We start from the raw sequence: 12705 nt of genomic DNA, 5'->3' as shown, positions 1-12705 counted from the left end.
TAGTGTCAATATCTCTCTGGGTTTCAGTCTCGGTGGATAAAAGGATTAGATAATAATTAAATCTGCTGTGCTTTATTAACCAAATTATAACTCTTCAAAATCGGTAAACTCCCATTATATTAACACTCCAAATATATTTAATTATATTCCTCTGTTACACACTCATATTACACTGCCTGTGATGGCAACACCTTATAAATATGTTTGGGGAGGTTTTTCCTCAACCCTACTTTTATGTGGCACCACGTCTAATATATTGCATTAGGATTTGCAACTGACAGAACCATGTCCTACATTCAAATAAAGGTAAAAGACAGAGCCGAACTGTTACCATTTTGCAACTATTAACTGATGTGTTTTGACAAAAACATGATTTCCCGTGACAGAACCCCTTTATAATGGCAATCTTAGGATTACCCAATGGCACATACTACTACATATTACTTTTAGCTGAAGCAGGGTTTTACATATGAGCTGTTTTATGCAATATATCTTTATAAAGAGCTGCATTATCTGAGGTATAAATTAAACCCTTTAACCCAGATGCTTCGCTTCCTATTCTCATGTGAATAGCACAACAACCCCTTGCACATAATAAAACACATTAAGTCTAAAACAACTCCTCCATGGGATCTTCCTCTGGTCCTTAAAGGGGTTGTTCGGCTTCCAAACACTTTTTTCAATTCAGTTCTTTTTTGATTGTTCCCCAGAAATGACTTTCCATTATTTATTTTTTTACTGTTTTTCCAAAATCTAAGTATAAAGTTGAATGTCCCTGTCTCTGGTGTTTGAGTCTGGCAGCTCAGTAATTCAGGTGCAGATTCTGAACTGTTACCATTTTGCAACATTTAGTTGATCCATTTCTCAGCAGCATCTCTGGAGTATTAGCAACTATTGTATCAATTCTAACAGCTGCCTGTAATGAAACCCAGAGATTCTGCTCAGCAGGGACAAAGATAAGAAATGTGTCAACTAAATGTATCAATATAGAACAGTTTACAGGATTGGCGACCCCCCCTTCACAGAGCTACTTTAGAAGGTGAAAAATGCAGTGGTGGAACTACCGGGGGAGCAGGGGGTGCGAGCGGGCCAGGGCCCGCACCCCATCAGGGCCCCCCCGGCAGCCCGTGCGCCACTGAAAATGCGGCCGTACGGAGGGGGCGGGGCCCGGCTGCGCGTCACGCACCAGGGCCCACCCCCTCTAGTGACGCTACTGGAAAAATGACACTTTACACTTCAATATTAGAAAAACAGTGACACATAGAAAATAGAAAGTCATTGGAAAAAGTCGTTATTTCTGGTGATCTGTCTGAAAACTACTAGTTGTTTGAAGGTGAACCACCCCTTTAATAAATGGACTCTTTATTTTTGCCTTTTTTTACTTGGTAAATCTGATGTGAAGTTTTTGTAACTAGGATAATGAGTGGTAGAAAGACTGGGAATGCATGCAGGCATATTTAGAATGGATGGGAGTATCAGGGCCTAACAGCTCTATTAGGTTGGAGTTGGGATTAACGGAGGAAGCTGGTGTGCAGACTGACAGGTAATAGTCCAATTTGTGGCACACAAATAGTTAACTTGATCAAGGTCAATATCCAGGCAAGAAGTCATGGACAAGGGGAGATCAGAGTAGTCAGGAGTCAAAGCAGGAAGATCAGGAACTAGGAATCAGTCAATAAAGAATGATAGCACATCCATGAACAGTAGAAACAATACTGTATATTTGGTCACAGAACACTGGTTTTTGGCATCTATTTTGACGTCAACCCATTGTTCTATAAACCTTTCCAGCATGAAGACTTCAGTAACACATTTAGCTCCCTAAGCTTGAGTTGAACATGGTACTACAGTGTCAGACTAGGATATGTGAAAACAAGGGCCCCCAGGCAATGAAGCCCCTATTGTGCATCATCTCCCCACCATCACATGTACCTTTCTTCTCACCAGCGCATCACAGTATACCTCCGATAAACTCCGCCTCCCGCAACACAGATCTTGGGCTGGCAACGTGCCGCTAGCGGATGGGTCTGCCAGACATGGGACCCACCAGGACTTTTCCCAGTTGAATCCTGGGTACAGACACAATTTTCATAAGTAATCAAAACTCAACTTTTCAGAAGTAACCTTCAACTGCCATTAACTTTGCCTTTAGTACAATTTCTGTAGTCATGGTGCACTGTACCTCAATGGAAGGTGGCCAACAGCAAAACCAAAGGTTCCACACAGGGTGTTTCCATTTTGCAGAGCAATTTGAATAAACTGGATTGAAAATTATGTTAAACAATGATAAATGCAAGGGGCCTTCATAATTAAGAAGGATTGGGGGGGGGGGTTATAGTGGAAAACAGATTTTGTAACTCTAGGCCAGGGATCCCCAACCTTTTGAACCCGTGAGCAACATTTAGAAGAAAAAGGAGTTGGGGAGCAACAGAAACATGAAAAATGTTCTTGGGGTGCTAAATAAGTGCTATGATTGGCCATTTAGTAACCCCTGTGTGGCTTATTAACCTATATTGAGGCTCTGTTTGGCAGTACACCTGGTTTTTACACAACCAAAACTCCAATCCTGGAATTCAAAGATAAGCGCCTGCTTTGAGGCCACTGGGAGCAACATCCAAGAGGTTGGAGAGCAACATGTTACTCACAAGCTACTGGTTGGGGACCACTGCTCCAGGCAGTGTCAGGCAGTGTCTTCTAAAGCTAATAAAATATTTTTTTTGTATAAAAAGACATTAATTTTAGGGAAGAAAGATAACCAAGTTATGACTGGCATTTAACGGTACATATACAGTGAAGTTATGGGCAAACCCAAATATGACTTTAAACCAGTTGGACATTTGGAAGAGCAAACTAAGTTTGCTTTAAGCTTTTTCAGCTGGAGACACAAGTAACATCAAACAATGTCATAGTCAGTCATATTATACGCATACCATATATCACTTAACCCTTTCGCTGCCAGCCAATTTGGCCAAGTTGGAACTTCTATTGCCAGACCGTTTTTGAACATTTTTTGCTCTTTCACTTTAGGGGACTTTCCTGGGGGGGTCTTTTAGTTTACCCATGAAAACAAGATATTGTTTTTTTCAGGACAACCTAAGCTTTCAAAATATGCTAGAATTTAGTTGTCATTCCAGTCCTGTAAAAAGATATGGGCTTCTAAGTGTATAAAAAAACCAAAAAAAAAACAGTTTCACATGATACAAACGCATATATCAGAAGCATAATTTATTTTATGCATGAGAACATGGCAGATTTGGAAAGTTCTGTGTCTCCCGAACAAACCAATACCAAATATATATAATTTTATGGAGATTTCTCACTTCGATAGTTGAAAAATCTGAAGCAGTAAACTACCAAATTTCCAAAGCAACCGCTCCACAAAACAGCATACATCTGATTTCAAGGCCAAAACATTCCACTTACAGTAGGTTTACCCTAAAAAACTACCCCTCATTGGAAAGAACAGATTCCAACGAGTTCCAAAATGGGTAAATATATATTTGTACTCCAAACTACCAAGTTGCAATTCTTTCCTAAAGTTAGCAGTTTTTATAAAATGTGTTACATTTTTGAAAAATTACCTCAAAGTGTCCAGTCTACAGCATTGTATCTCCCACATATCATTATATACCAAGATACAACACCCCAAATATGAAAGCCCAGGGTCCGCTGAACAGTTTGATGCCCAATATGCATAGGTGCACCTAAATATGTGGAGTATAGGGGCCCCAGAACGAAGACACCCCATATGAGTTATCAGTTCTGGAATTCCAGATACTGCAAAATCCGCACATTTACATCATTTTTCAAGGGGCAAAAGTACAAAAATGTATGTTCACCCCAGAAAACCATATGTTTTTGGAAAGTACACATTCTGACGAATCTAATATGGGTATGCACATCTTTCTACTCCAAAGTACCAAGCCGCAAAGCTTTCCTACATTTGGCAATTTTTACGACATTACAGAAAATCACCTCAATATTGCAACTCTGAAGCATCGTATCTCCCACATATCATTACATACCAAGATAAAACACCCTAAATATGAAAGCCCAGGGTCCGCTGAACAGTTTGATGCCCAATATGCATAGGTGCACCTAAGTATGTGGAGTATAGGGGCCCCAGAACGAAGACACCCCATACGAGTTATCAGTTCTGGAATTCCAGATACTGCAAAATAAGCACATTTACAGCATTTTTCAAGGGGCAAAAGTACAAAAATGTATGTTCACCCCAGAAAACCATATGTTTTTGGAAAGTACACATTCTGACGAATCTAATATGGGTATGCACATCTTTCTACTCCAAAGTACCAAGCCGCAAAGCTTTCCTACATTTGGCAATTTTTACGACATTACAGAAAATCACCTCAATATTGCAACTCTGAAGCATCGTATCTCCCACATATCATTACATACCAAGATAAAACACCCTAAATATGAAAGCCCAGGGTCCGCTGAACAGTTTGATGCCCAATATGCATAGGTGCACCTAAGTATGTGGAGTATAGGGGCCCCAGAACGAAGACACCCCATACGAGTTATCAGTTCTGGAATTCCAGATACTGCAAAATAAGCACATTTACAGCATTTTTCAAGGGGCAAAAGTACAAAAATGTATGTTCACCCCAGAAAACCATATGTTTTTGGAAAGTACACATTCTGACGAATCTAATATGGGTATGCACGTCTTTCTACTCCAAAGTACCAAGCCGCAAAGCTTTCCTACATTTGGCAATTTTTATGACATTACAGAAAATCACCTCAATATTGCAACTCTGAAGCATCGTATCTCCCACATATCATTACATACCAAGATAAAACTCCCTAAACATGAAAGCCCAGGGTCCGCTGAACAGTTTGATGCCCAATATGCATAGGTGCACCTAAGTATGTGGAGTATAGGGGCCCCAGAACGAAGACACCCCATACGAGTTATCAGTTCTGGAATTCCAGATACTGCAAAATAAGCACATTTACAGCATTTTTCAAGGGGCAAAAGTACAAAAATGTATGTTCACCCCAGAAAACCATATGTTTTTGGAAAGTACACATTCTGACGAATCTAATATGGGTATGCACGTCTTTCTACTCCAAAGTACCAAGCCGTAAAGCTTCCTACATTTGGCAATTTTTATGACATTACAGAAAATCACCTCAATATTGCAACTCTGAAGCATCGTATCTCCCACATATCATTATATACCAGGAAAAAGCACCCTAAATATGAAAGCCAAGGGTCTGCTGAACAATTTGATGCCCAATATGCATAGGTACACATAAGTATATGGCATATAGGGGCCATAGAACGAAGACAGTTCTGTAATTCCAAATACTGCAAAATCAGCACATTTACAGCATTTTTCAAGGGGCAAAAGTACAAAAATTTATGTTCACCCCAGAAAACCATATGTTTTTGGAAAGTACACATTCTGACAAATCTAAAATGGGTAGGCACGATTTTCTACTCCAAAGTACCAAGCCGCAAAGCTTTCCTACATTTCGCAATTTTTATGACATATACAAAAATCTCCTCAATACTCCAACTCTAAAGCATTGTATCTCCTACATATCAATATATAGCAATATAAAACTCCCTAAACATGAAAGTCTGGGGTACGCTGAACAGTTTGATACCCAATATGCATAGGTACCCCTAAGTATGTGGCGTATAGGGGCCCCAGAAAGAAGACACCCCATACGAGTTCTGTAATTCCAGATACTGCATAACCAGCACATATACAGCATTTTGCAACAGGCAAAGGTACAAAAAACTAGGTTCACCCCAGAAAACCATATATTTTTGGAAAGTACACCTTCTGCCGAATAAAAATTTGCTAAAACTGTCTTTCTACTCCAAACGTACATACTGCAAAGCAACGCTAAAGGCAGTGGTTTTTATGATATTTCTGAAAATCTCCTAGAAATATTGCAGTTGGTCGCATTTATCTCACCCAATTTCTTATATACAATTAGAAAACACCATAAATATTGACGCTAAGGGTCTACTGAACAGTTTGATGCCCAATATGCATAAATATACCAAAGCAGGTGGGCACGTGCGGACCCCAAATGAAAATCGTGCTTAAGAATTTCCTCGCTGTCAATTCGCCTTCTGTGAAGATAGCACTCTGACTCCATATAATGTGCCGTAAGACCCCCTAACAGTACGAAGACCCCCCAAAACCATATATTTTTGGAAAGTACACATTCTGCTGAATAAAAATTTGCTATAACTGTCTTTCTATTCCAAACTTACATACTGCAATACTATGCTAAAGGCAGCGGTTTTTATGACATTTCTGAAAATCGCCTAAAAATATTGCAGTTGGTCGCATTTATCTCACCCAATTTCTTACATACAATTAGAAAACACCATAAATATTGACACTAAGGGTCTACTGAACAGTTTGATGACCAATATGCATAGATAAACCAAAGCAAGTGGGCACGTGCGGACCCCAAATAAAAACAGTGCCTAAGAATTTTCTCGACTGTCAATTCAACTCCTGTGAACATAGCACTCTGACTGCATATAATGTGCCGTAAGACCCCCTAACAGTACAAAGACCCCCCAAAACCATATATTTTTGGAAAGTACACCTTGTGCCGAATAAAAATTTGCTAAAACTATCTTTCTGCTCCAAATGTACATACTGCAAAGCAACGCTAAAGGCAGTGGTTTATATGATATTTCTGAAAATCACCAAAAAATATTGCAGTTGGTCGCATTTACCTCACCCAATTTCTTAGATACAATTAGAAAACACCCTAAATATTGACACCAAGGGTCTACTGAACAGTTTGATGCCCAATATGCATAGATATACCAAAGCAGGTGGGCACGTGCGGACCCCAAATGAAAATAGTGCTTAAGAATTTTCTCGGCTGTCAATTCGCCTTCTGTGAAGATAGCACTCTGACTCCATGTAATGTGCCGTAAGACCCCCTAACAGTACGAAGACCCCCCAAAACCATATATTTTTGGAAAGTACACATTCTGCTAAATAAAAATTTGCTATAATTGTCTTTCTACTCCAAACTTACATACTGCAATACTATGCTAAAGGCAGCGGTTTTTATGACATTTCTGAAAATCGCCTAAAATATTGCAGTTGGTCGCATTTATCTCACCCAATTTCTTACATACAATTAGAAAACACCATAAATATTGACACCAAGGGTCTACTGAACAGTTTGATGCCCAATATGCATAGATATACCAAAGCAGGTGGGCACGTGCGGACCCCAAATGAAAATAGTGCTTAAGAATTTTCTCGGCTGTCAATTCGCCTTCTGTGAAGATAGCACTCTGACTCCATGTAATGTGCCGTAAGACCCCCTAACAGTACGAAGACCCCCCAAAACCATATATTTTTGGAAAGTACACATTCTGCTAAATAAAAATTTGCTATAATTGTCTTTCTACTCCAAACTTACATACTGCAATACTATGCTAAAGGCAGCGGTTTTTATGACATTTCTGAAAATCGCCTAAAAATATTGCAGTTGGTCGCATTTATCTCACCCAATTTCTTACATACAATTAGAAAACACCATAAATATTGACACTAAGGGTCTACTGAACAGTTTGATGCCCAATATGCATAGATAAACCAAAGCAGGTGGGCACGTGCGGAACCCAAATAAAAACAGTGCATAAGAATTTTCTCGGCTGTCAATTCGACTCATGTGAACATAGCACTCTGACTGCATATAATGTGCCGTAAGACCCCCCTAACCGTACAAAGACCCCCCAAAACCATATATTTTTGGAAAGTACACCTTGTGCCGAATAAAAATTTGCTAAAATTATCTTTCTGCTCCAAATGTACATACTGCAAAGCAACGCTAAAGGCAGCGGTTTTTATGATATTTCTGAAAATCGCCTAAAAATATTGCAGTTGGTCGCATTCATCTCACCCAATTTCTTACATACAATTAGAAAACACCCTAAATATTGACGCCAAGGGTCTACTGAACAGTTTGATGCCCAATATGCATAGATAAACCAAAGCAGGTGGGCACGTGCGGACCCCAAATAAAAACAGTGCATAAGAATTTTCTCAGCCGTCAATTCGCCTCCTGTGAACATAGCACTCTGACTGAATATAATGTGCCGTAAGACCCCCTAACAGTACAAAGAGCCCCCAAAACCATATATTTTTGGAAAGTACACATTCTGACGAACACAGAGTTGCTAAAAATATGTTTCTATCCCAAATTATCAAAGTGTAAATGAGGCTAAAACATTACATAAGGAAAAACAATGCAAGCATAAAACTGCAATAAAAATCACAAAAAAGCAAATACAATTAGGAAAATCAACGAAATAACAAAATAACTGATCCGACAGCGTGGTTAGAGGTCAGAATGCTTGATTCAGTAGTCATGCTGTGAAATCTAAAGTTTTTAGGGAAATAACATAAGGGAAACTTAGAAAATGAACTAAAAAAACAAAAAAAAACCCCTATAAGTGTGTGTTTGTGTATGCATGGATGTACAGCTCTAAAAAGTGTATAAATATTTGCATATATGTATTTGAGTCTGTAATATATGTGCAAAAGTTTGAAAAATCAAAAAAAACAGAAAATCAAAAAAAAAAAAAAAACTACTTTTACTAGTATGTGTACTGTGTATATGTAAATGCCTGTAAATGCCTGTAAATACCTGTAAATACCTGTAAATAAGTAAAAAAAGGGGCACTTACCAAATCTAGATGAAGAGGAGTCCTTTTCAGTGCTTTTCAGTTGAAACACGCCGAGTCACAGCACCAGGAAGTGCGTGGGCGGAGCAGGAACATGTGCTGTGCTGATGCTTGGGACATGGAAGCTGCTGAATCGGTTGCTGCTGTTGCTGCGTCTCTCTGCGACTCTGGAGTGGAGGGTCGCCGATCTTTTTCAGGTAAGCTCGTTGCCTAGGGGGTTCTGCTGCTAGCTGCTCCTCTCTGCACGCTGATTTTGCAGTGTGTGCAGAGAGAGAGCTGTTTTAGTAAAGAACATAGCTCCTACGTTCTTGGCACTTAAAGCCTTTTTTCAAAGAACGTAGGAGCTACGTTCTTGGCAGTTAAAGGGTTAAAGGGCCTTTAAAGGCAAAAAAATAAAATCCCATTTTTACTTTCTTTAATGAAAAAGAAACCTATCTCCAATATACTTTAATTAAAAAATGTGCACCGTTTTTATAATAAACCTGACTGTATGCAGTGACATTCTTCCTTCATTTACTGCTGTGGATAGGAATTGTCAGACGGTCCCTAACTGCTCTGCAGGGAAACAATCATACTTATGAACAGCAGGGGGAGCCCCCGCCTTACTTCCCAGCCATGCAGAACTCAAGCAGCTTTGTTTGTTTCCCTGTTTTGATCCTTTATGATGATCCCTAAGCAGCTCAGACCACACTGGACATGTGCGTAGTTAAAGATTTTTAACAAAGTTACAAGATGGGCTTGTGGTGCAGTAAGTTCATGTTTATGTTTAGTATACAAAATACAGCATTTCTAGCCTTATTCTATTTTAGACTTTACTTTCCCTTTAAGAAGTGGCCATATTCTACATGTTTTTTCGCCGATATGGCCACTCTTGAACAAGTTTGCAACATATTACCCTTGTAATAGCAAAGGGCAAAGCAAGGTCTCAGCTTTTTTCAATTTTCAATCACATAGGCTGGATAATTTGGATGAGGTCCACTGATGATACACAAGCTCCTCATATGATCTTAGAACTGGTCCAGGGGCTACCTTTAGCTTAGCACAAGGATGACAAGTTCAGGCAAAGGATCTACATGTTTGGTGTAATTTTTTATTTTTAATTTCTAAACTTATCACAGATCTGACAATTTTCTACTCAGGATCCCTCATATATACAGTCTATGCACTGCTGACAGATAGGAGGGTGCAGAGTATTTTTTATAGCATCAGACCCACTCTCCTGACACGCTAAAAAAAAGTGCTAAAAAAACCTATAAAAAGCTTTTTCAGGAGTCTGAATTTAGTGTCAATATCTCTCTGGGTTTCAGTCTCGGTGGATAAAAGGATTAGATAATAATTAAATCTGCTGTGCTTTCTTAACCCAATTATAACTCTTCAAAATCGGTAAACTCCCATTATATTAACACTCCAAATATATTTAATTATATTCCTCTGTTACACACTAATATTACACTGCCTGTGATGGCAACACCTTATAAATATGTTTGGGGAGGTTTTTCCTCAACCCTACTTTTATGTGGCACCACGTCTAATATATTGCATTAGGATTTGCAACTGACAGAACCATGTCCTACATTAAAATAAAGGTAAAAGACAGAGCTTTGTCCATCAATTGGCTCATGTGATCTAACATGTATGCTTGGCTTGCCCTTGGTTTGTTTGCGTGCACTATGAATGGTATGGTCCCAGAGGTCGGCCCTTAGTACTTTGAGGGATTCTGTCTTGATTTTTATGGTGTCGTTTTTATTTCTAAATTACATTGTTTACACTGTAGATAACAAGTTGTCTAATTCTGGGCAGTGTCATTCTGTGACTACTAAAGCAAATAAAGTTCTGTCTTGCATAAAAAAGGGCATTAACTCAAGGGATGAAAACATAATTATGTCTCTTTATAGGTCCCTGTTAAGGCCTCATCTGGAGTATGCAGTGCAGTTTTGGACTCCAGTCCTTAAGAGGGATATAAATAAGCTGGAGAGAGTGCAGAGACGTGCAACTAAATTGGTTAAAGGGACGGAAGACTTAAATTATGAGGGTAGACTGTCAAGGTTGGGGTTGTTTTCTCTGGAAAAAAGGCGCTTGCGAGGGGACATGATTACACTTTACAAGTACATTAGAGGACATTATAGACAAATAGCAGGGGACCTTTTTACCCATAAAGTGGATCACCGTACCAGAGGCCACCCCTTTAGACTAGAAGAAAAGAACTTTCATTTGAAGCAACGTAGGTGGTTCTTCACAGTCAGGACAGTGAGGTTGTGGAATGCACTGCCGGGTGATGTTGTGATGCTGATTCAGTTAATGCCTTTAAGAGTGGCTTGGATGATTTTTTGGACAGACATAATATCAAAGGCTATTGTGATACTAAACTCTATAGTTAGTATAGGTATGGGTATATAGAATTTTAATTAAAAGTAGAGAGGTGTGTGTGTATGGATGCTGGGTTTTCATTTGGAGGGGTTGAACTTGATGGACTTTGTCTTTTTTCAACCCAATTTAACTATGTAACTATGTAACTATGTAACTGCAAATAATTCACTCTACCATCTAAAATCCTCTTTCCTGAACCAATAAATATATATATATATATTTTTATTTTTTAGTATTTTTTGCTTCTCTTGTCTACCAGGGAGCTGTCATCTTATGTCAGTGAGATGTTATCTGGTTACTTTCCCATTGTTCTGCTGATGGGCTGCTGGGGAGAAAGAGAGATGGGTGACATCACTCCAACTTGCAGCAGTAAAGAGTGACTGAAGTTTATCAGAGCACAAGTCACATGACTGAGGGCACCTGGAAAACTAACAACATGTCTAGACCCATGTGAGATTTCAAAATTGAATATAAAAAAATCTGTTGACAAATGGATTTCAATGCAGAATGCTGCTGGAGCAGCACTATTAACTGATGTGTTTTGACAGAACCGCTTTATAATGGCAATTTTAGGATTACCCAATGGCACATACTACTACATACTACTTTTAGCTGAAGCAGGGTTTTACATATGAGCTGTTTTATGCAATATATTTTTTTAAAGAGCTGCATTATCTGAGGTATAATTTTACTTTAAGACAAACCCTTCAACCCAGATGCTTCGCTTCCTATTCCCATGTGAATAGCACAACAACCCCTAGCAAAATATAAAACACCTTAAACATCCCCTTACAACTCTCATAGGTTAAGTGCAATCGGGCATGAAACGCGTTATTAATAGTATTTGTTTATTCCAATGCCTACTTATGGATCTGGGAGTGCCTGCCACAATTTTTTTGTTTCAAATGTTGTTTTTTCCCCACAAATATTAAAGGAACAGAAGATGACACTGTTTCCGACAGGTACAAATAGACTTTAATCTTTGTATTTAGTTGTGGTAAGTCTAAAACAGCTGGACCCTGAATAATCTTGGAAACCTTTCACCTGCAAGGCATATTGAGTTCAAATTCTTTGATTAAAACAGAGTAAAAAAAAAGTTGATAGCCCTTCCTTCCAAAAGTTGAGAAACATGTTGTTCATGACTGTTTTCTTATTACTGAAAGTAAATCAATTGGGTTGGGCATCAAGATAATTTTTAAGATGTGATTGTTCTATTGTATAAGATGATTAATTCTACACAGAAGAACCTCGAAAAGCTTTCAACTAGCATCTTCCCAGTGGAGAACTTGTTTTCTCTGCCCACAAAGGTAATCTGCATTGGGTTTTGTAAGAAGAAAACCATTTCTATATCCTTATAGCCATAACCAGTCTGTAAAGCACACGTTATTAGACCGTGGACTGTTACCTTTAGGACTTCAGTTAAGGTGGCTTAGCCTGAAGATGTGGTATGAATGGCATTGACAGTATTAAAAGTTTAGAGAAAAATGAGGAACCCTCAACTTATAGGGTTGGACCATGGAAGCCTCACCTATTATTGTGTTAAATCAACATTACGGTTGTTTACTACCACCAAGTAATGCCCCTTACCTTTGTCATGGTCTAATGTCTATAGACCAGAGGTTTCATGTGCC

Source organism: Xenopus laevis, chromosome 4L, assembly GCF_017654675.1.
Source record: "Xenopus laevis strain J_2021 chromosome 4L, Xenopus_laevis_v10.1, whole genome shotgun sequence".
Taxonomy (NCBI): Eukaryota; Metazoa; Chordata; class Amphibia; order Anura; family Pipidae; genus Xenopus; species Xenopus laevis.
The sequence above is the reverse complement of the archived record's forward strand: the minus strand, read 5'-3'. Positions refer to the sequence as shown.